Source organism: Plecotus auritus, assembly GCF_963455305.1.
Source record: "Plecotus auritus genome assembly, chromosome: 3".
Lineage (NCBI taxonomy): Eukaryota > Metazoa > Chordata > Mammalia > Chiroptera > Vespertilionidae > Plecotus > Plecotus auritus.
This window is the reverse complement of record NC_137772.1, coordinates 21,662,994-21,684,708: the sequence shown is the minus strand read 5'-3', so window position 1 is coordinate 21,684,708 and position 21,715 is coordinate 21,662,994.

Here is a 21,715-nt window from a genome sequence, read left to right as displayed (position 1 = left end):
GCAGGCTTCTTTGCTTAGGATTCAAAATCTCCATCTACTGATCCAAATCTACCTCTCCAATAATCACTTGTAAATCATGCTTTGGCAATCCAAACTGGAGGTCGCTTTCCAAACATGCATTCAATCTCCCTTGTCCACTCCATAGCTTGTGACAGACCTGCTATACAAAATATCTCCTCCCAATTTCCACCTGGAGATTTACCTCCAGTCCTTCAATGTCCAGTCACATTTCATGGAGTCTTATTAGGTGTAAATTTTTCCCTTCTAATTCTCAAAGACCCCCGTTCATACTTTATGCTACTTCCGTAGTACCCAGAATAGGATGATATGTAAATATCACCCGCCGACAGATAAGCTTTTCAAAGTAATGAACTGTGACTTATATACCCTGTAGCTCTAAGTTCACTACCTTATTCATTGTATCTGCTCTAAAAATATCTGTGAGGAAATGAATAATATATGTGTAGTTGAATGTACTATCATTGTCATCTCTATTTATTTGGTGAATAAAACTAAGTAAGAGGCTACGGGGAGAGAGTGAAGAATACGGAAAAAAATAAATTGCTTAAAGTCCTTATATGCCCTTATATATAAATGATCATCTCTTTTGATTAAAAAAATATCAATTTTATACTATTAATATTACTCATAGTTGTCAATGTCATTAACTCACAATGTGGGAATAGGAAAATATATGTGAATATAAGTTGATAAATAAGTCTTCATATAAATAAAAGGCAAAATGTAATTCAAGGCTAAAGTATTAGCAAAGGATAAATAATGCAGTCTAAAGTTTCTAGTGGCTTCTTACCTTAGGCAGGCTTCATGCCACAAATTAATACAAGAGATGCTCAGCCAGTATATTACAAGCACACTAGTTTTATTTAGTTAGAGAACATAATGCTATCTATTTTTATTGTCATTTCAATTTAAAATTCAGATAGAGTGCTTTGAGTGGTAAATCCTTTGGCAGACTTTTTCCATCTTACAAGTAATCTATGTTTATAGTGGAAAAATTAGAAAATATGAACAAGCAGAATGTTCAAGGGAAAAAGGCATTTTTAGGCCTATTACACAAAGAGTGTTACTGGGCACTTCTTATTGTATAGTCTCATATTATTTATACATTTAATACATTATGTATATCACATATGCAAAAGCTAAGCTCACACTAAAAATATGAGTTTTGAAACAGTTATTCTGTCAAAACACAAACATTTTCACATTGATAATATAGATTGACTTAATTTTAATGGCTGACTATTTATTCAATACTTTTTGTGCACTGAAAAGGCTCATAGTTTTTAACTATTATAAACAATACTGAAATGAACATCCTTTATATGCATCTTTGCTCATTTGTTCAAATATTTCCTTAAAAAGAGAACTTGACATGAAATTGTTGAATATGTATGAACAATTTAATAATATTTGAAACATTGTTAGAGCTCTTTGGAAAGATGTACAAATTTAACACCATCTAACAGGTATAAATTGACAGTGGATATTAACTGTAAATTTAATATGTGCTTACTGAAAGAAGAAAATAATAGTGCATAGCAATTTTAATTTTGGCACAGTTGTCCAGCCAAGTTAATATCATGAGTGCCTTTAATTATGAGGGACAAGACCCGAATCAGACACTTCAGCTCCCAAGTAGTAGAAACTATTGCCAAGTGGCATTTTCATACTTCAACCCAGACTTTAATTAACCTTCCTCGAAAAAAAAAATGTGCCCTATTTTTTTAAAAAATATCAAATAACACCTAGGCCAAACCAGAATTGGAGGCTTACCTCACAGCCAATCTCATTTCAATGAGACCAGCATGGACCCTTTCTCAGTGTTTCCTTGTACTCTCACACCTTTGTGCTTCTGAGGCATCTTGTTTTACATGAGTCTCATCCCTGGAACTTGCTCAGTTAGAGGGAGGGTTATGATTAAAAGAAAATGTACCCCCTCTATCTTGTTGGCTGTGTACCTGTCCTGATGATGTGCCTCTACCTGCTTTAATGATCTGCTCTTAGCAGGTGGGAGAGGGCAGGGATAAGCCATGCCACTGTGGAATTCATGGAACAGGATCTGTCAATATAATTGGCACCCTATCTGTCAGAGCATCTCTTAGGAGCTGACAAGTAAGAGACACATAATTACCGGGCACAATTTTCTCCTTGAAAGTAAAATAGAACTTAATAAACATAATGTCCACAGGGTGCACAGACCAAAAAGCAGCTCTCCTGGTGCCCTTCTGAGCATTGCACTGCCACATGTCACATGCATTCTGTAATAAAGTGACCTCTCAAACAAGGATGAATGATTTATTATAATCTTCCAGTAGCCATCAGGTAGAGTGGCCTGCTGTTCCTGCTGCTGAGAGGCAAACTGAAGTCTGACTTTGGGAAAGCTCACTGTGCCCTCAGATTTTGTTTCTTTTCCTTGTGCTTTAGACTTTCTCTGGGCTCAAACTTACCCTTGAAATTCTTAAAACACTAAAAAAGAACAACAACAATGGAAATGTTCTGTGAGAATAGAATGGACACCACACATCCTAGCAGTGTCCATTATTTTAAAAAAATTACTGAAACAAGCAAAAATTGGCAATGGAAAGGCAAACAGTGCTAACTTAATGATTTATAAAGCCAGATCTAAGTTTCACTTCTTACCTGTGTAATTTTGGAAAAGTTTCTTATCTTTACAAGGCAATTTCCTCTTTGTGAAATGGAATGATAACAGATAAAGACTAAATAAGAAACTAGATAGAGGAAAAAACCCGAGTAATTTATGGAATTCCATATTCACTTATGGTGAACTTATCTTTGGCTTCTAATGGTTGACTCTGTTTTTTCATTAATATTATTTTTCCATATGTTATACATTCACATGATACAAAATACAAAAGGTAAAAACAATAATAAGGTACCATCTCACACAGCTACCATCAACAAATCAACAAATGACAGGTGCTGGAGAGGATGAAGAGAAAAAGGAACCCTTCTTCACTGCTGGTAGGAATGCTGACTGGTGCAGCCACTGTGGAAAACATTATGGCATTTCCTCAAAAAATTAAAAATGGGACTGCTATTTGACCCAGTAATACCACTTCTAGGAATATATCCCAAGAAAACAGAAACACCAATCAGAAAGGATATATGCACCCCTATGTTCATAGCAGCGCAATTTACAATAGCTAAGATTTGGAAACAGCCTAAATGCCCATCAGCAGATGAATGGATTAGAAAACTGTGGTACATCTACACAATGGAATACTACGCTGTGGTAAAAAAGAAGGAATTCTTACCATTTGCAACAGCATGGATGGATCTGGAGAGCATTATGCTCAGTGAAATAAGCCAGTCAGTGAAAGATAAATACCACATGATCTCACTCATTTATGGATAATAAAGAACATTACAAACTGTTGAACAAAAATAGACAGAGGCAAAGAAGCATCGAACAGACTGTCAAACTACAGCAGGAAGGTAGGGGAGGATTAGGGGGGGTAAGAGATCAACCGAAGGACTTGTATGCATGTATGTAAGCACAACCAACAGATGCAAGACACTGAGGGTTGGATGGGGGCAGCGGGGGGGGGAACAAGGGCAGTGCCGGGAGGTAGGGGAGGCCGGGGGGGGGACATATGTGCTACTATTTGCAATACCTTAAACAATAAAATTTAAAAAGAATATAAAAAATACAAAAGGTACAAAAGGAAAAGCCCATTGTGAAAATTATCTCTCCAGTCCTAAACTCTAGACACAAATACCAGTTTCCCTCCTCTGGGTCAATGAATTTGATCATCTTTTTATAATGCTTGAGGTGTATTTCATGAATATACAAGGAATTAATTCTCTGAATATGATGCATTTGTACATGGGGCCTTTTTATCCCATATTATATAAATATTAGGATACCAATACACCTGTTTACACATTGATTTTTTTTCACAACTCATATGGAGGTCTTTCTATATCCTATATAATAAAAGAGTAATATGCAAATTGACCGTACCTCCGCTACACCCACAAGCCACACCCACCAGCCAATCAGGAGGGAGCATGCAAATTAACCCAACCAAGATGGCTGTGGCCACGGAGCAAGCAGGAGGCTTGGGTTTCCCCGGCAATGGAGGAAGCCAAGATCCGGCAGCCCTGGCCTCCGCTCAAGGCTACAAAGTTTCCATTAAAGAAGATAAATAAATCCCAGATACCAGGGCCTCCCCTTGGGTCACTGGGGGTGTGGCTGGCCTGCAAACCACCACAGGCCCCTCACCCAGGCTGCCCCACACCCCAAGGGAACCCCTACCCTGATCCAGGACAACCTTCAGGGCAAACCAGCTGGCCCCCACCCATGCACCAGGCCTCTATTCTATCTAATAAAAGAGTAATATGCAAATTGACCATCACTCCAACACACAAGATGGCTGCCCCCATGTAGACACAAGATGGCCACCACAAGATGGCCAGCAGCGGAGGGCAGTTGGGAGGGACCAGGCCTGCAAGGGAGGGCAGTTGGGGGCAATCAAGCCTGCAGGGGAGTGCAGTTAGGGGTGACGAGGCCAGTAGAGGAGGGAAGTTAGGGGTGACCGGGCCTGCAGGGAAGGTCAGTTGGGGGGAACCCAGGCTTGCAGGGAGGGCAGTTAGGGGTGACCAGGCCTGCAGGGAGGGCAGTTAGGGGCAATCAGGCTGGCAGGAAGAAGCAGTTAGGGGCAATCAGGAAGGCAGGCAGGCGAGCAGTTGGGAGCCAGCAGTCCTGGATTGTGAGAGGGATGTCCGACGGCCCGTTTAGGCCCGATCCTACCAGTTTCATGATTTGTTATTGGTCTTTTGACTTTTGCTTATTGTAGGGTTGGCACATTGATGATGATGATGATGAGCTAAGTTAAATTAGGTGTGTGTGTTTCTATATTAAATCTATGATCCATTTGTAACTTTTTAGTATACGTTTTGAGCTTGGGATCTAATTTCATTTTATTTTTCCAAATGGCCACTCAACTAAATGGGCCATCGGACATCCCTCAAGGGGTCCCAGATTGGAGAGGGTGCAGGCTGGGCTGAGGGACACACACAACCCCCATCCACGAATCTTGTGCACCAGGCCTCTAGTCAGAATATAAAAACCTCTTCTTATTCCTTTATGAAGCTGCATAGTATTTCATTGTTGGAATGCTACATAACTTAATTATTTCTTATTGATGGATATTTAGATTGTTTCTAATATTTTGCTTCTTATAAACAGTGCACTGTATAAACTTAGAATATATAACATTCCACATATGCAAAGTATACTGTTAATTCTAAATTCTTAGTGGTAGAATTGCTTGTTCCAAAGACACCTTGTTATTTTCCATTTGTTACTTTGATAGTGTTTTAAAAATTGCCCCGCCCCTAGAGATTATAACAATTTACATTTCTATCCAAAACATCTGATAGGTCTGGTTACCTTAATCTCTTGTCAAATATAAAATATATGCCAAACTGGTATGTGAAATTGGTATCTTAGTATAGTTTTGATATACAGTATATTGTTCATGTTATGAGTGAGGTTAGGATCTTTTCATATTTAAGCCATTTATATTGCTTTTCTATGAACTGTATTTTACTCATTTTTTTGATTGGGTTATTGGAATTGTTATTAGAAAATCAATATTAGAAAAATTAGTTCTCTCAAGTATGTTTCATGATTTGTTATTGGTCTTTTGACTTTTGCTTATTGTAGAGTTGGCACATTGATGATGATGATGATGAGCTAAGTTAAATTAGGTGTGTGTGTTTCTATATTAAATCTATGATCCATTTGTAACTTTTTAGTATACGTTTTGAGCTTGGGATCTAATTTCATTTTATTTTTCCAAATGGCCACTCAACTAACCTAGTACCATTAACTGAATCCTGGTTTAGTCTGAGGGTAATTTCCTATTCAGTACTAATACACACGGTTGAATCTTGAAGTGTACATAAAATAGGTGAAGAATATACAATCATGGAAAAAGCAATTGGCTATAGTCCTGAGCCCCAGGAGCCAGGCTTGGATTTATCTCTGACTTAATTAAACAAGTATTTTTATCCTCTACTTCCAGTATCACCTTCTTCCAATATATAGACCTATTTTTTACACTACTACCAGATTGATCTTTTTAAAAGACAAATATAGCTATTTTCCTACTTAAAATCTGTCAGTAGTTCCACATTATAGGATAAAGTCTAGGTTTTTAAAATGGTGTTCTTATTACACAACTGTTTTTTGTGTTTTTTTTTGATACTAGCGGCTAAATTTATTTTTTATTTTTATTTTATTTTTTTAAAATAAATCTTTATTCAGATTATTACAATTATTTCTCCTTTTTCCCCCCATAGCTCCCCTCCACCCATTTCCAACCCCACCTTCTGCCCTTACCTTCCCCTCACTGTCCTCATCCATAGGTGTATAATTTTTGTCCAGTCTCTTCATGAACCCCCCATACCCCTTTCCCCCTGAGAATTATCAGTCCACTCCCTTTCTATGCCCCTGATTCTATTAATTTCACAAGATTATTCTGTTCCTCAGGTTTTTAATTCACTTGATTTTTAGGTTCACTTGTTGATAGGTATGTATTTGTTGTTCATAATTTTTATCTTTACTTCTTTCTTCTTCCTCTTCTTTAAGAATACCTTTCAGCATTTCATATAATACTGGTTTGGTGGTGATGAACTCCTTTAGCTTTTTCTTATCTGTGAAGCTCTTTATCTGCCCTTCCATTCTGAATGATAGCTTTGCTGGGTAGAGTAATCTTGGTTGTAGGTTCTTGCTATTCATCACATTGAGAATTTCTTGCCACTCCCGTCTGGCCTGCATAGTTTCTGTTGAAAAGTCAGCTGACAGTCGTATGGGTGCTCCCTTGTAGGTAACTAACTGTTTTTCTCTTGCTGCTTTTAATATTCTCTCTTTGTCTTTTGCTCTTGGCATTTTAATTATGATGTGTCTTGGTGTGGTCCTCTTTGGATTCCTTTTGTTTGGGGTTCTGTGGGCTTCCTGGACTTGTAAGTCTATTTCTTTCACCAGGTGGGGGAAGTTTTCAGTCATTATTTCTTCAAATAGGTTTTCAGTATCTTGCTCTCTCTCTTCTTCTGGCACCCCCATAATTCTGATGTTGGTACGCTTGAAGTTGTCCCAGAGTCTTCTTACATTATCTTCAACTTTTTGGATTTTTTTTTTTTGCTTTTTTTTTTTGGTTGAGTGTTTTTTGCTTCTTTGTAATTCAATTCTTTGACTTGATTTTTGTGTTCCTCTTGTCTGTTTTTGGGTCTCTGTATAATATTTTTTATTTCAGTCAGTGTATGTTTAATTTCTAGTTGGTCCTTTTTCATATCTTCGAGGGTCTCGTTATATTTATCGGCCTTTTCTAGGATATTCTTGAAAAGCCTCATAACCATGGTTTTGAATTCTATATCCAGTCGTTTGTTTTCCTCCATTTCTTTCGTTTGTGATCTGATTCTTTGACGCCACATTTTCACTGCTTCCCTGAGTTGGTAAGGTAGATTTGTGTGCTAGGTTTCCAATATGGCCCAGTGGGTCTGCCTCCCCAGTTAACCTGAGGTGGACACTCTTGGTGCACCCCTTTGTGGACTGTGTGTACAGCCTTGTTGTAATTAAGTCTTGATTGTTGTTGGTATCACTGGGAAGAATTGACCTCCAGGCCAGTTGGCTGTAAGGATCAGCTGTGTCTATGCTGGGAGAAGTTCGGTGCTGGAGACAGCCTTATAGGATTAGACTTGCCAAATTGCAATAGCCTCTGTGCTCAGCTTGGATGGGGTGGAGTCTCAGTCTTGGCTTCCCGTCAGCCTTGCCCTTGCGCACATGTGCGTGCCTTCAGACCTCTGCCTTCCCGGCTCCCGAGTCTCCACCTGAGAGTCCAGACTCCCCCCACAAGAGCGTGGGTCCCCAGGGGCTCGCCTGGAACTGGGGTTCAGTGCAGTCAGAACTGGGGCTCAGTGCAGTCAGGAGCCTCTGACTCCCTTCCACTAGGGAAAGCCTGTGGCAACCTCCGCAGCCTTTGTGCGCACTGGCGCGCGCGCGCTTTCAGACCTCCGCCTTCCCCGGCTCCCGAGTCTCCGCCCGAGAGTCCAGACTCCCCCCACAAGAGTGTGGGTCCCCAGGGGCTCGCCTGGAACTGGGGTTCAGTGCAGTCAGAACTGGGGCTCAGTGCAGTCAGGAGCCTCTGACTCCCTTCCACTAGGGAAAGCCTGTGGCAACCTCCGCAGCCTTTGTGCGCACTGGCGCGCGCGCGCTTTCAGACCTCCGCCTTCCCCAGCTCCCGAGTCTCCGCCCGAGAGTCCAGACTCCCCCCACAAGAGTGTGGGTCCCCAGGGGCTCGCCTGGAACTGGGGTTCAGTGCAGTCAGAACTGGGGCTCAGTGCAGTCAGGAGCCTCTGACTCCCTTCCACTAGGGAAAGCCTGTGGCAACCTCCGCAGCCTTTGTGCGCACTGGCGCGCGCGCGCTTTCAGACCTCCGCCTTCCCCGGCTCCCGAGTCTCCGCCCGAGAGTCCAGACTCCCCCCACAAGAGTGTGGGTCCCCAGGGGCTCGCCTGGAACTGGGGTTCAGTGCAGTCAGAACTGGGGCTCAGTGCAGTCAGGAGCCTCTGACTCCCTTCCACTAGGGAAAGCCTGTGGCAACCTCCGCAGCCTTTGTGCGCACTGGCGCGCACGCGCTTTCAGACCTCCGCCTTCCCCGGCTCCCGAGTCTCCGCCCGAGAGTCCAGACTCCCCCCACCAGAGCGTGGGTCCCCAGGGGCTCGCCTGAAACTGGGGTTCACTGCAGTCAGAACTGGGGCTCAGTGCATTCAGGAGCCTCTGACTCCCTTCCACTAGGGAAAGCCTGTGGCAACCTCCGCAGCCTTTGTGCGCACTGGCGCGCGCGCGCTTTCAGTCTTCTGCCTTCCCCGGCTCCCTAGTCTCCGCCCGAGAGTCCAGACTCCCCTGTAAGAGCGTGGGTCCCCAGGGGCTCGCCTGGAACTGGGGTTCAGTGCAGTCAGAACTGGGGTTCAGTGCGGTCGGGGGCTTCCTTCTCCCTTCCACCAGAGAAAGTCAGCCAGGCTTTCAGCCGCCCTTCCTGTCTGTGCGCACAAAGACCCTTTGCCGTACCTCCAATTCTCTGTGAGCTTTTCTCTTTCCTTCTAGTTGTAGAATTTTCACTCAGCCAGCTTTCCTGTGGTTCTGGATGGTGTCTGTTCTGTCTTTTAGTTGTAGTTTTGAAATGGTTGTGCGAGGCAGCAGTTTAGGTGTTTACCTATGCCGCCATCTTGGTTTCTCTCCTACACAACTGTTAAGACACGTTAGATTACTTCTCTGATATTGCATATTCAGTTTAAATTTTAGCAAATTTAATTGTGTACCATATCTTTTCAAGAAGCCTATATATTCTATGAGAGGAAGAACCAAGGCCTCATGTACTACATTTGAATACATGGTATGTATTATAATATATGTTATTGAACTCAAGTTAATTCACATGTTAAAAACTCATCTGCTTTTCTGTGACACTCGCACGGAACCTCTCTAAGCATCAGCTTCCATACCTGCAGAAAGGTGTTGGCTAATTATGTCTGCCTCATCCTGTCTTACAAGGAAGAATATTGGCTCACATATTTATGTATAGCTTTGCAGTGTTAAGGCAACTATAAGAAATTCCAGACTCATACATAGAGATTAAAAAGGAAAGTCTGGTTCCTTAGATTTAGATTTTTAATATCTCATACATATAGATTAATAATATTTCTCAGTCTCCTAGTATTGCATAGCACTGACAAAATGAATCACATTTCAGATAAGATGACTATGCAAATATACTCAAGCAGACATTATCAGTGGCCTCATGGGTTAGAGAATAACCAAGGAAATGTAGCAACTACAAATCACACTCTCTGAGCTTGAAGTCTGCATTAACTTTCCAGATTGCTGCTTCCAGACTCTCTCTGAAGGATGGTACGTTATATTCTGTCTACAGGTCACCAAGCTATCTTTCCTTCTTTAGATGAAGAGGTGGGAAATGCTGAAGCATTTCATCCTTGTGCACAGGATCTGTGAGCAGCTTTAACTGAATGGCAGGATACCACAGAAACCCTTTGCTCTAGGACAGATGGCCACACGGTCCCTGCCAGCATGGCTGAAAGCACATGTTATTGCCAACGAACATAGGTTCCAGGGGAAATTCATGAGTTGTTATTCCAGGCACTCCTTCTCAAAAGGCTGTCACCTTTTCAATCTATGTCTTGGTTTCATTCTAGTCACAGCTGCCAGTTAGTGAATAACTCTACAACTCACCAAATTCTCTTGTTAACCACCAAACCAGTCAGATAGAAATGCTGCAATGACTGAACTAAAACTCTGTGTTTATTTCAACCACCACCTGGCATCAGACTCAACTGACATATGCAAGAAAACCAGGCCAGAGGGGCTCTACACAGGCTTGATTCTTGCCATCACAGAAACAGCAAGCCAAATGAGCAGAAGAAAAGAAGTAAAAATTATTTTGTCACCTTCTTCATAATTACTTCTGATCCTTTACTTTTAAAACAATAGTGAAATACAAAGAATAAATCTTCAGCTGTTAGACTTTAACGGTTCAGCTTTACAATCAGATTGTATTACCCCCCCCTCCCCCCCGGCCCAGTTAAACTCTTCAATGATTTCCCATGACAATTAGAATAAAATGCAAAATCCTCAGCATGACTATATTTCCCTAAATGGTCTGCCTTTGTTGCTCCTTTTTGCTGCACTTCAGCACCACCGTTTTTCTTTCTTTTGCCCAAAATATTCTAAGAGCATTTGCTGTTCCCTCTGCTTACAGAACTTGCTCCTTGAACTTCCTATAACATTTTCCCACAATTCAGGACTCAAATTTTATTTGAGTTTTCTTTGATTACAGTGTCTAAAAAATCCAGCCCTATTCCTCATGTCCCCAGTTTCTGTCTTTATCATTTTCCATGTTTCATAGTACTTCTCACACACAGAGAGAGAACACCAACAAACACAAAGTCGACACTCAGTAGATCAATGATATTAATGTATTAGTAACAAATATTTTTAATATTCTTCTTAGACAAACATATATTTCCAAAAAATGAAATGGGTAAGCACAGGGTAAGGATGTGTTTGGAAAAAGAGGACAGCTCCTGTAGACGAACGTAGAGCCTAATGGTTAGAGGTGAGGTGGCCACTGCATCTCTGTGCCAAACAGGTCACTTCCCTTTTCACTTTCGCAGCCTTTCCCTTTGGGAAAGCTCAGAACCAAAAGAAGTTGGTGAGAAACAAAATGCAAAAATTAGGTTATAAAATTTATTCTCAAAATATTCTAGTAGTTCAGAAGGTTGTTGCTCTTTAAAGAGTGTATATAAAAATAACCTATATTTTCAAAATCAAGAAACATTTCTATTCTAACAATGATTTCTATTCTAATAATGTGTTTTCATTGTAAAGCATTTCAAACTATAACCACAATTTTTAGTTCCAAAGGTGAAAATAGAGTTTCTGGTTTTGGTCTCCATGATTTGAAAAGTGAATTTTTTTTTTCTTCAAATTAAATGTAGCAGGACAGTGAACCTATAATGTAATCCTTTAGATACCAGAAAGAAAATAGGAATGGACATGTTATGAATGGCTGGAAATAAGTTCACTTTGGCTGTCTGCGGAAACTCCTCTCCCACTTCAAACACTGAAACTTATATTCATACCAGGGTGATAAATCACAGGTTGGTCACTGAAAACATGAGGAAGCATCATATCGATGAGCAGTTCATTGAGGAAGAAGAGCCCTGATATCCTCCGTGGGTCCCAGTTGACTCCTCTCCAGAATGTTGACAGTTTTATATAGCACAGCATTCTGTCTTCTTTCATCTTCTATGGGTGTGTAAGTGAGGACAATGACTTATTGTACACACATGAGTAGGGACTCTTAAAGAGGTGACAGAGTAAATCACGAAAAGACTCCTAGATGTTAAGTCAGGCACCCAAGGTTCAAGTCCTGGCTCTATACTTTACTAGGTGAGTGGCCTAGGGCAAGTAATTTAACTTCTTTGAAAACCAATATGTTATTGTCTCTACAATAACATATCTTAAAAGGTTCTGAAGAGAATAAAACAAGACAAAGAGAAAAATACCTAACATGCAGTCAAGGAAGTAGATTGTCAATAAAAGGTTCCTTTCCTCTTTCCTTTTCCCATTCCTTCTTAAAAACAAAATTGATTCTGTGTAGTTAATGTGAAATTGGGGGTTAAAACAATAAGTGGAGCTGAAACCGGTTTGGCTCAGTGGATAGAGCGTCGGCCTGTGGACTGAAGGGTCCCGGGTTCGATTCCGGTCAAGGGCATGTACCTTGGTTGCGGGCACATCCCCAGTGGGGGGTGTGCAGGAGGCAGCTGATCGATGTTTCTTTCATCATGTTTCTAGCTTTCTATCCCTCTCCTTTCCTCTCTGTAAAATACCAATAAAATATATTTAAAACAAACAAACAAACAAAAAAAAAAACAACAATAAGTGGAAAAATCAGTAGGGTTTCATAAATTGTTATTGAATAGTTGGGGCCATACCACCTATAATTAAAAAAAATCTGCTTGCTACCTAAGTAGAAAATAAGTGTTGTGCCTTAACATAATTATTCTTTTTTTTTCTTATTTTTAGCCATATTTGTTGTCTAGGTTTTTGTGTGAAAATGAAAATTTTTCTAAAATGGTAATAATATTTATTTTTTAGTCTAATAGTACTTTACCATCACTTTATTTCAACAAATATTTAAAGAACATGATTATGTGGCCCAAGCTGAATCCTAGGATGGAAATGATAAGGTTTCTACTCTCAAGGAGATCCTGGTCTAGCAGTGAGAAGTGTACATAAATCAGTAATTGCATTACAATGAGGTAAATATTATAACTGAAGTTATGGAAAAGGTGATGTTGCAGCACAGAGTAAGAGCTTTAACTTTGGACAAGTGAGTAAAAGCTTCTTCAGATGGAATGCCTTTGAGCCAGAGTTGGCAGATAGAAATGTGGGTCTGAAGTTCAGAAGAAAAATAGAAGTTTGAAGTTCACATTTAGAGTCCTCAGTGTTTTAGTGTTTAAATGTATGGATAAGATTGCTCAAGGTCACTGTGTAGAATGAGAAGAAAAAAGGCCTAAGATTAGATTATTGATTGAATAGTCATCTTATCATAACAAATAATCCTGACATAGCAGTAAGTTACAGAAGAAAAAAAAAGGCATTTATTTCTTGATCACTAACCTTGTGACTTACAAGGACTGTGTTTGACTTCAGCTCTGTTGGTCACTACTGAGCTGGGCTGGGTTTAACTGGGCCCCTCAAGTTTACCCTCCCAAGAACCCAGAGTGAAGGAGAACCCATAATCTTGGAATGTCTTCTTTTAGTGGAGGGTAGCAGTGAGAGAGACATAGTCAAATCACATAAGCACAATCAAATCTTCTGCTCAGCGTGTGAGAAATGCCAATCCTGTTGACCAAAACAAAACAACAAAAAAGTGAAAAATAAAAATAAAGTCTGAGGAAGGAACGTCTCCAGTTTTAAGACATTATATTACACTAGAGGCCCAGATTCATGCACATTGAAAGAAAATTAATTAGAAAGTGGCCAGTGGGGTGGGACTGGACGGACATGCCCTGGAGCCAACCTCCCATGGTTCCTCCCAGTCAGGCCTCACTTGGGGCGGTGCTGGGGCTCGAAGGGTGTCTACGGAATGAGTGGGATTATTCCGGCAAGTGGGGTCCCTTGGCCTGGTCTACGGGGATTGGGCCGAAACCAGCTCTCTGACATCCCCCGAGGGGTCCCAGAATAAGAGAGGGCACTCTGTAAAGTTGCTGTTGCTCTGCAGCTCCTGCATTGAGCATCTGCCCCTTGGTGGTCATTGTGCATCATAGCTACCAGCCAGACGGCCAGTCGCTTAGGCTTTTATGAATATACATAGCTACAGTGATCAAGACTGTATGTTATTGGCAGAGGGATAGACACATAGATTAATTAAACCCAAGAATAATCCCATACAAATAAGCCAAATGGAAGTTTTGAAAAAGATGAAAAAGCAATTCATGGAGAAAAGATAACCTTTTAACAAATGTTAATGGAGCACTAAACATCTATTAGTTAAAAAGAAATGAACCTCAACCTAAATCTCAATATTATACAAAACCTAATTTATGCAGAAGTAACTTAAAATCTATCACAAACTTAAATGTAAAATACAGTTATAAAATTTATAAAGAATACAAGAGAAAATTATTGGGATTAAGAGTAAGAAAAAGTTCTTAGACATAACACCAGAAGTACAACCCATAAAATGAAAAATAGATACATTAGATTTCATCAAAATTCCATTAGAAATATTCATTACTTTAGAAAAATATAAAATATTTAGTTCTATATTACAGTAAAAATAAAAATATACACTGAGTGGCCAGATTATTATGACCACCTGACGTTTGTAGGCAAATTAGCCATAAACTGCATCGTATGGGATATAGAAGCCAAAGACCTGTTCGAACCCCTTTGCTGTCTGCAGTTACCAAGATAAAACATCTCCAATTCACACAGGAACACAAGGATTGGACAGTCGAGCATTGGAAAAAAGTCATGTGGTCCGATAAATCACGTTTCCAGTTGCATCATGCAGATGGCAGAGTGAGAATTTCACGGAAACAGCATAAAAGCATGCACCCCACATGCATGAGTACAACCCTTCAAGCTGGTGGGGGCAGTGTTATGGTTTGGGGCAAGTTTTCCTGGCATGATTTGGGCCCTTTAATTCATGTGGAACAACGTGTGAATAGCACAACATACCTAAGTATCGTTGCTGATCAAGTTTATCCTATCATGTTGATGGCGTATCCCAATGGAGATGGTTTCTTCCTACAAGACAATGCGCCATGCCATGGTGCTCGTATTGTGCAGGAGTGGTTTCAAGAACATGAGGGAGACTTTACCTTGCTTAGGTGGCCCCCACAATCACCAGATCTCAATCCAATTGAGCATTTGTGTGACGACGTTAAAAGAGCCATCAGGCAGCTGGTTCCACAACCATCAAATCTCACAGAACTGGACAGTGCTATTCATCAGGCATGGTGTCAGATTCCTCACATCACCTTTCAACATCTCGTGGAGTCAGTGCCAAGAAGAATCACCACAGTATTGAAGGCAAAAGGTGGCCTAACCAAGTACTGATGGGGTGGTCATAATAATCTGGCTACTCAGTGTATACATGAAATTCAGGAAGTATATATTAGAAATAATTTTTTATTCTTAAATAAATATACTAGAAGAAAATGTTTAAAACTTAAATGTAAACATTCAAAAAGAGAGCAAATTAATAAATAAAATATAGTATAAGGAATAAAAATAATAAGAGAAAAAATTAATAAGATACAAAAGAATTTAAAAGGTCATGCTCTGTGACCAAATTTGACCAAAAAGTCATGTGTTGGTTGTACTTGACCTTGCTGTTCATATATGAAAATAAACCTTTCATGATTACCCATCACAATTTTATCCCTTATAAAAAGAAAACTTGTTAAGAGTATAACGTAGCAGTTACAAGCACAGTCTCTGGAGCAGACTGGTGTAGCTATTATTTCTATAAATTCATTTTTATAGTATCCCAAATCCTTTGACACACCTCCAGTCCAGAAGAGTCTATGTCTTTTTCTTGAATCTGAGGAGATTTGTGACTGCTTTGACCAATAGAATGCAGAAGTAATGCCACATGACTTCTGAGGCTGGGTAAGAAAAGGCCAGGTAGTATCCACCTGATTCTCAGACTCTGCGGGAAGCCAGGGATCAAGTGAGATGCCTGACTCTGCTGAGAATGTTGTGCTATAGAGGTTACATGTAAGTGCTCTGGTCAACAGTCCCCACTGAGCACCCAGCCAACAGCCAGTGTGGACTGCTAGCCATGCAGCTGCGCCATCTTATAGGTCCAACCCAGCCAAGACGTCAGATGAAGCTAGCCCCAACCAACATTTAATGGCAATTGCATGAGAGACGCCGAGTGAAAATTACCCTATCGAGCCTTTCTGGAATTCCTGGCCCACAAATTGTGAGAAAAATTAAATGATTGTTTTAAGCTGCAAAGTTTTGGAATAAGTAGTTTCACGGCAATAATACACAGAATACCATTATGTGTCATTGATTCATAGTAGAAAAAATAAGCAATGTTTGCAGGAGATGGGGGGTCTGATTCCCCGTTAGAAGATTCTGAAATCAAAGTAACACCTTAAAATACATAGGAACTGATGCAGGGTTATCAAGTTTACTGAGGGTGAGACATTGCCTGACCCCTTACCTGCAGACCCACCATTCCCCAATGACAGCCCTCCTCACTTCCAAGAGAGCTACGTTGAATAGCATAATGAACCTTCTTTTGAAGGAAGGCCAAGATTTAGAATTATGAAGACTCTTTTTCAAGGTAACTTGGAGCTGAAGACCCTACAGTAAATACAGATCTGGGTCTATAGTCTCCTCTGATTTGTGCTTGTGCCTGTCTTTAAGGTTCTGTTATAGCAACCAACACATTTGGGTCCCATGAGTTAAAGTGGAAGTGTTTTTTAATTCACACTCAAAGTATTTGTTTGTATTTCCACAAAAACCTGCCTGAGGAGTTCTCCTGGGGTACAAGGATCCATGGAGTAGAAACACACACACACACACACACACACAAAAAAAAAAAAAAAAACACCACTAAATTTCATACAGAGGCACACTGGTGTTTGCATTTTAAACTTCACCCAATTGAATGAAGTTCTGAGACTTTCTATTTATAGGTCACTTTCCCATGACCCAGAACTACTGGTGACTGAATGTCAGAGCTTGACAGCAAAGAACTAGGGTCATTTTATATTTACTCTGCTGCTTTTTCTTATAATGCTGTATTCCCAAATCCCTCACTAGGGAACAAATGTCTAAAAGCACTTTACTAGAATGACAGGTACATGCTAAACATTCTTTATGGCAGGCTATGTTTTTGTGCGTTTTCTCACTAATGGAAGAAAGAATAAAACAGAACATGTCATTTAGGTTTGGACCTATTAATTTGAAGTATATGGTTCAGAGTATCTATTTCAAGGTCAGGCAGAGCTGGGCTTTTCAATGACCCTAACATTAAGTCGCTACAAGATTTTGGATAAAATTTCTAATTATTTTATGCCCCAGTGTCCTTGTCTGTAAAATATGAGCAACAATAGTTATCTTGAGGGACCAAAATAAGATAGTGTATATAAAAAAAGGTACCTAGCTCTAACACATGTTTGACGTAGAGTGATTGTTCACTAAATGCTGTCATCAGAGCTTACACTTAAAATCAATCCCAAGTTTCACATCTATCTAGTTACTTGTTCAATCCTGGATAAATTATCCCCCATGCCTTAATGTATCAATGACAAACCAAAATTTACCTGAAACTAATATACTAGTGTATGCCAAATATACTTTAACTTTTAAAAAATTAAAATTAAAAAGGCAGTGTCTAATTAAAATGTAAAATTACATGAAATCTTTTTTTTAATATAAAGAATCCTTCTACAGGATTCTCAGCAAGTTTCTTAAATACTTTTTGAAGGATGCCTTTAGATGTTGTTGTTACTAAATAAAAATATCAAAGCCAGGATCCACTCTAAACAAGAATAAAGAGGTACCCATTGTATGGGAGGAAATATTTTCCAATGATACATTTAATAAAAGGTTAATTTCCAAAATACACAAAGAACTTAACAAAAGGAAGACAAAAAATCTTATTTAAAAATGGCCAAAGGTTCTAAATAGACACTTCTCCAAAGAGGACATACAGATAGCCAAGAGACAAGACATGTGAAAAAATGCTCAAATTATCAGAGAGATGCAAGTTAAAACAATAATGAGGTATCACCTCACACCTGCCAGAATGGCTACCACCAACAAATCAACAAATGACAAGTGCTGGCTAGGATGTGGAGAAAAGGGAACCCTAGTACATTGCTGGTGGGAATGCAGACTCGTACAGCCACAATGGAAAACAATATGGAGTTTCCTCAAAAAATTAAAAATGGAACTGCCATTTGACCCAGTGATCCCACTTCTAGGAACATATCCTAAAAATCCTGAAACACCAATCAGATAGAATATATGCACCCCTATGTTCATAACAGTGTTATTTACAATAGCTAAGATCTGGAAACAGCCCAAGAGCCCATCAGTAGATAAGTAGATAAGAATGGTGTGGTACATTTATTCAATGGAATACTCTCCAGCTATAAAAAAGAAGGATCTTTTACCCTTTGAGACAGCATGGAGGGACCTGGAGAGTATTATGCTAAGTAAAATAACCTAGTCAGAGAAAGACAAGTATCACATAATCTCATTTATATATGGAATCTAATGGACAAAATAAACTGACAAACAAAATAGATCAGAGATGTGGAAGCATGCAACCGACGGACCAATCTCAGAGGGAAGAGAGGGAGAGCGGAAAGAGATTAACCGAAGAACTTATCTGCATCTATACATAGCCCATGAACACAGACAATAGTGCAGTAGGCCTGAGGAAGGGGCAGGAGCAGGGTGGAGAGGTTTAATGGGGGGAGGGGGAAGAGTAATCAGGCTTAACAAACATGTTTTCTGTTTTGCTCTACTTCTCCCTTTTTTTCACCATGCCCTTTCTGTACCCACACAAACTCCCATGTACCAAAATTTCTCATCATTTCTGAGGCTCTTCTATCTGAATCACACTTGAGTGGAAGTTAATTTGTGGATTTCTAGGTGTGATGTACCTTGAGACATTGTGACACTTTGATGGAGTATGAAATTTGTGAGCAGAAGATTCCAAAATCTACTCACTGGGTGGGGAATGAAGTGGAGGGAAGCTGGTAGGAAGTGGAGACGACATTTTGAGAGGTTTAGATGAGGAGGAGAAGGGAGCAATTCCTGTTTCCCGCTAAGACCTAACAGCTAACAAAGTAATCTAAATGTCCATCCTGCTTTAGTGATCTGTGGCCAGTGATGGCAGAACCTAAAAGACCTTAAACATTAATTCACCTTGGACACAGACAATAGGGTGGTGGAGGCCTGGGGTGGGGGGAAGGGGCAGGCTATAAGGGGTCAGTGGGAGAAAAAAGGGGACATCTGTAATACTTTCAACAATAAATTTAAAAAAAAAAAGATTAACTTACCTTCTGAGCCTCTATTTTCTTGTCTATATAATAGAAATAATTGTACACAGCAGTGTGCTGGTAAATATTTAACAATTAACTCTTTGAAGCAAAAGCCCTAATTTGTTAACATTTGCCAATTTCTGTGGTGTAAATAGACCTAAAACAGCCAATTTCATGTTACCAATGTGGCTTTACTGAATGCAGTGTTGAGAAGAGATGCGCCATAGAACAAAGTTATATAGCATTCCCACCATAACTAACAACCTGGAAAGCATAGATAATCACAAAATGTGGTAAAAACAATTAGAAAGTAATGAGTGTGAATTTTCATTACCATTGTTTTTAATATAATTTATTTCAAGTTGTTTCTATAATTTAATTTTAATAATGTCTGTATTTTACAACCTGCTCGCAAAATTTCTGAAAATGTAATAATCAGTTCATTGTCGGGTATGGACCAACTCCAGCTCACCACTGATGATATTTGCTTTAAAAGCTCTCTTGTGAATTATTATGCCATATTTTTATTTAAATCTTAAAGAAACCATATTTAAAGCTATTACTTTATAGCTATCAAACTTAGCAATCCCAAATAGCCTTATCAGTAACTCTGAACATTGAAGAAATTGACACTACTCAGATGTTAACTGCATTGTTCCCATAGTTCAGTCTAGGTGCCTGCTGTCTTACCAGAGGTAATTAATGGTAGACGCTATAACAGCTGCAGAGCTGCCTAGAAACTGTGACACTGATGGCATCAATAGTAGCAAGGGTACAGAGGAGGAATACATCACAATGGTCCACAACTAAATTCCTTCTGCTGACATTCTGTCAACCTTTGGTCCTCATGGGAAGCTAGAACAGGAGAATGAGCTGGAAGTCCTGTTGATCAGACTGGTGAAAGAGAGCCATGAGATCATCATGACTGATGTTTTTATATTTCGTCTAGAAAAGACTCCATAGTTCTCACTGACAGGTGGGTTATTCAATGAAAAAAGAGTAAAGTAAGAAATGGATCAGACAAATAATTTGATAAGGAGGTAGAAGAGAGAGAGAGAGAGAGAGAGAGAGAGAGAGAGAGAGAGAGAGATCCATGTAGCTCCTACTCTGAGGCTAAAGTCTGGTCAACTTTATTAAATGGAAGAAATTTTTCAAAGGAATCGTATTTCCAGGAAAATTCTTCAGAGTTAATCTGTATCTTACATAAGCAACATTTTTCTTACTAAATGAAAATATAACCAATAATGAAGATCCAAAAATGGAAAACAGTGAAAGATCACTAGTAAATGTAAGAGATTCCTTTCATCCTATTATTAATACTAATAGAGATAGTCATTCCTTGGGCAAACAGAGCTAATATTTTGATATTTTTAAGAGATGGATTGATCTTTTTAAGACAAAAGTCAAAAGCTATGAGAAATATTGTAACCAAGTGTTTAACAAAGAGTATGAGTTGATGTCAACTTACTTATTTTAATTACTATCCAGACTTTCCCAAGTCTTAAAGAAAAAAGCCCACAAGGTGATGGGGATTAAAATATCACCCAACTACATAACCTGGCAGGGCTATTTCATCCAGACAACTGGAAGGCAGATGGAGATGATTTTAAAGCTCAGTCACAGTGCTCATGTTTTTCCCAGCAGAAAATGTATACAATCAATTCTAACGGACACATCTGAAAGACAGGAAAGGAAAGGAAAGAGTGAGAAAGGGGAGGTCCACATGCCAAAGATGTAGAAATAGAAGGAAATTATGTTCTAGAATTAGGCCAAGGTGACTGCTTTTTTTTTTTTTACTTTTTTAAAAATTTCTTTATTGATTAAGGTATTACATATGTGTCCTCACCCCTCCATTAATCCCCCAACCCCCCCCCCCACTCATGCCCTCACCCCCCTGGTGTTCATATCCATTGGTTAGGCTTATATTCATGCATACAAGTCCTTTGGTTGATCTCTCCTCCTTTCTCCCACCCTCCCCTATCTTCCCTCTAAGGTTTGGCAGTCTGATCGATGCTTCTCTGTCTCTGGATCTGTCCCTGTTCATCAGTTTATGTTGTTCATTATATTCCACAAATGAGTGAGATCATGTGGTATTTATCTTTTTCTGACTGGCTTATTTCACTTAGCATAATGCTCTCCAGTTCCATCCATGCTGTTGCAAATGGTAAGAATTCCTTCTTTTTTTACTGCAGCATAGTATTCCATTGTGTAGATGTACCACAGTTTTTTAATCCATTCATCTGCTGATGGGCACTTAGGCTGTATCCAAATCTTAGCTATGGTAAATTGTGCTGCTATGAATATAGGGGTGCATATATCCTTTCTGATTGGTGTTTCTAGTTTCTTGAGATATATTCCTAGAAGTGGGATCAAATGGGAGTTCCATTTTTAGTTTTTGAGGAAACTCCATACTGTTCTCCACAGTGGCTGCACCAGTCTGCATTCCCACCAGCAGTGCACGAGGGTTCCTTTTTCTCCGCATCCTCGCCAGCACTTGTCATTTGTTCATTTGTTGGTGATAGCCATTCTGACAGGTGTGAGATGATACTGCATTGTTGTTTTGAT